Here is a 4,304-nt window from a genome sequence, read left to right as displayed (position 1 = left end):
AGTTATCAGATTGGTTTTCTCTGCACAGATCGTCATCTCGAATGCTGTGGATTTTTTTTCCAGTCGCTCCACTAGGTTGTTGAACTATTTTCGCTTCCGGCTAGGCCATCTATGGTATCGACACAATGATTGTATTCCAAACGAGCAAGATTGGATAAAACAGCAACGAAAAAAATCAACACTATATGTAATTGACAATATACAAGAGCCCTTAACATGAAATAACATTTATGATAATTAGCATACACGTGTTGCCGTGTAACAGTAGCACCTTTAACTTTAATATGGTATGTACAACATGGACACGAGCAACGAGTCTACACATTGATTAGACATATTCATGCATTAGTTGCAAAATAGCATTTGTTTTTATCTTTAAGCGCTGCAAATAATATGTCAATTGTTCGCCTTTTATTTCACTCTGCAAACAAATCAATAAATAGCATAGTTGCATTATTTGATAACTGTGCAGCATCTTTAAGTAAGCTCTCAAACGCTGAACTGATGCTGGGGATTATGCTCGTGTGTATTAAAATAATTAATCTTCGAAAAAAGATGAATGCAAAAAAAGGAAACACATGTTTACAATACATAAAAAGAAACTTCTTATTGAGTAACGGGTAAAAATTGTTAAGCTTTACTTCAAACATATTTGTTCAGAATAAATATTCCATGATTTTAAAAAAGAGCATTAAATGTAATTTCATAAATTTGATATTAACAACTTGTTTTGTGGTGTTTACTTAAAATGAAATTGATATCAGTTAAATAATAACGAGCTTATCTTTCATTTAAACAAAACACGATTTGCGTAGCCACGACTGTAAATACATGTGTTTCTATGATAGCCAGTGAAATGAGTATTTGATAATTCAACACAAACTATTGATAAACTCCACCTATTTATTTTTAGACGATAACTACAAATGAATAGTCATTACTAGTTTTGTTTCTGTAATTTACTTTTTTGTATTTCTTTAATGTCGAATATCTTTCTTCACACCAACAACAGAGTGTGCAATATCAACAAAACTCGACAAAACTGGCTGTGACATAAAACAAACTAAAGCTTGTATAACCAGGTTAAAACCTACATCTGTATTTTGACTATGCGTTCGGTTTGATTATACACATTTAATTCGATGACTGGCATCTAATTATCGCAAAAGCATAAATATTTATATATATATAGTCGCTAAAGAGTAATTTGAAAAAGAACATAAATGATAAGACTTAAACATAACATCATAAAACGCAGCCATACCATAAACTCATGGTTCAAACCTTTAACAAATATCGGTATTAAATATTTAAAATTAAATAAACTGTGCGTTTCCAAGTCTTTATTTAAGCACATTTTCTAAAACGAAATGAAAGACCTTCATTAAAACTTTAAGTAATATTATGCGCATTGTTCACCGTTGAATTAAGCTAAAAAGAATTAACAGGTCAAAGGAGTTAGTTAACATGTGGTAACCGTTCAATTATCTGCAACTCATCTTGCTACTAGTTGTTTATAATAAAATATATTATATTCGATATTTTACATGACTGTAAAGTCCTATAAGCCGAGCGAAACTGTCTTTTTATTAGGATCGGAGTTAGTGTTAGTGTATGACAAGCTGTTCGACGCATAATCCCAAGAAACTATGTTTCTCGTGTGAACTGTTCTCGCTTGAAGATTGCACATGGCTTCCAGATCCCAAGTTTTCAAATAAGAACCTAGGTTTTCATGAGAACCTAGAGAACCATGAGAAACCAGGTTTCTCATGAGCACCTAGGTTCTCATTTGAAAACCAAGGCTCTGGTAAGAACCTAGGTTCTCAGAATGAGAACCTTGGTTCTCAAGAAAAACCTTGTTTCTTGGGATTATGCGTCGAACTGCTTGCCATATCCGTGGTTTTCATTTGGGAACCATTGTTTTCATGAGAACCTAGGTTTTTATGAGAACCAAGGTTTACAGAATTACGCGTCTTTAATACTAAATCTCTGGTTTTCGTTTGGGAACCATAGATTCTCATGAGAATCTAGGTTTCCAGAATTACGCGTCGGACGGCGTAAACTTGCTTGTTTGGAATACAAGACACATATTATTCAGGGCGCAGGATCAATGGGGTTTACATATGATTACACACGGGCTGGACAGATTGAAAACACGCCGTTAAGAACTTTATTTTTGCAAATATCTCAAGTTATTGAAATATGTTTGCAAAGTCTTTAATGCATAAGTTTTTCTTGCAGTGTGGGCCGATATCTTACGATTGAATAAAACGTTATTACACTTTATCAATAGAGATTAAACTTCTATTATACCATAATGATAGCTTACTATATCACAAACATACTTAAAATAGAAAACTGTACCGTACAGTTGTTTGAGGCAGCGTGTATCAAGCAATGGGAGACAACTGTAAGTGAATCATGGTAAGCGGTTCGACGCATAGTCCCAAGAAACTAGTTTTCTCATGAGAACCTAGGTTTTCATGAGAACCTAGATTCTCATAAGAAACTAGGTTAATGAAATCCCAATAAACCAGGTTTTTTTTATGTGAAACTAGGTTCTCACAAGAAACTAGGTTCTCATGAGAACCTAGGTTTTCATAAGAACCTAGGTTCTCATGATAAACTAGGTTGATGAAATCCCAAGAAACCAGGTTTTTCATGAGGACTAGGTTCTCATGAGAACCTAGGTTCTCATTTGAAAACTTTAGTTTACGCTAGAGAACCTACGTTCTCATGAGAAATTAGGTTTGTCATGAGAACCTTAGTTCTCATAGACACATATAACTTAGGTTCTCATGAGAAACTAGGTTTTCATGAGAACCTAGGTTCTCATTCTGAGAACTTAAGTTCTCGTTTGATATCCAAGGTTTTCTCAAGAACCTAGGTTCTCGACAGCTTTTCGCGTCGTTCTCTCTGATAACCTAGGTTTTCACGATAACCCAAGATTTAATTTGGGAACCAAAGTTTTCATGAGAACCTAGGTTCTCACTTTGAGAACCCAGGTTCTCATTTTGAGAACCTAGGCTCTCATGAGAAACCGCTTGCCATATTAATGTATCGTATGCATAGATATGAACGAATCTGCATTAATACTTCAGGTTCACATCATGCATGCATGGTCAGTTGTCAAACGAAAGAGCGGTTGATATTCAAATGCATTATTTTACTTTTTCCGGAATATTTTTTTCGTATGTTGATGCTGCATTAAGAAATATAAGTGTATATGAAGTGAAAACACCAAAAATAAACAACGGTTGCGATAGACACCTATAAACATACCATATACTGTTAGATGCGCATAATATCACTTTAAGTAATTGAGAAGAATACAATTGTCTAGTCCTACTGAGTGACTGATATATAAAGGTCTTCATTGAAAGTAGTTTGTATAACGTTTTACCAGTGAAGAAATTACATTTAATTGAATCTGTATTTACAAGCAGAGTCTGCATTAAGGTTTTTGTTTGTCAAACAGTTTTTTTTCGTATTCTTTATCACACAATTTATTGAGAAAGCTTTTTATTGTTAATGTCTTTGTAACTTATATGTTATAACGGAATACTGTCTTTGTAGACATAAAAATAATTCATTTTTTGCATCAACTTAAGAAAATGAACAAATTGACTTGACAAATTTCCAAAGGATGTAATTCTAAACCAAAACTTTTTCTGTTAAAAACGGTCACTCGTTCTGCTTGTCATGTGATAAAAACATTAAACCGTCCTTTTTGGCTTATCTATTTCTTTCGATATGCTATAATTTAAACGCTTAAAAAAGTTGATAACGAAACATATGCGGGACAATGATTTATGTTATAAATACGAAATCTCTATGCTTGTAAATATTCAGGTCCTTTTATACCTTAACGCCAGGTTCTCATTGTATTAATCTGTTACCAATAAATAAATAATTTGCTTGTATTTGAGGAAAATTTAATGGCACAAATATATTATACAGTAACTTGAGAAAGGCATTCTGTTTTGTTTAACTCGATCAGCCGCTCGCTCAGATAATAATTGTCTTCCTTTTTGGAGAAAATAATTCGGTATGTCTGTTAGCACATAAAATGTGCCTAAAATGCTTTCGTATTGCAATATATTGATAAGTAATAATACTGTTTATCATTTCTGTATTTCAGAGAGGCATACCAAGAGCTATAAGTAGATCACTCTTATACATATTTATGAATTTATACATGTATAAGTAAATAAGCATACTGTAATGTGTTTAACTTCTCCATTAAAAAAATGTGTTTTCTCAATTATTGAACGTATTGTAACCTTATCAATGCTGTTAATTCT

The sequence above is a fragment of the Dreissena polymorpha genome, chromosome 8 (genome assembly GCF_020536995.1).
Source record: "Dreissena polymorpha isolate Duluth1 chromosome 8, UMN_Dpol_1.0, whole genome shotgun sequence".
NCBI classification, from domain to species: domain Eukaryota; kingdom Metazoa; phylum Mollusca; class Bivalvia; order Myida; family Dreissenidae; genus Dreissena; species Dreissena polymorpha.
The sequence above is the reverse complement of the archived record's forward strand: the minus strand, read 5'-3'. Positions refer to the sequence as shown.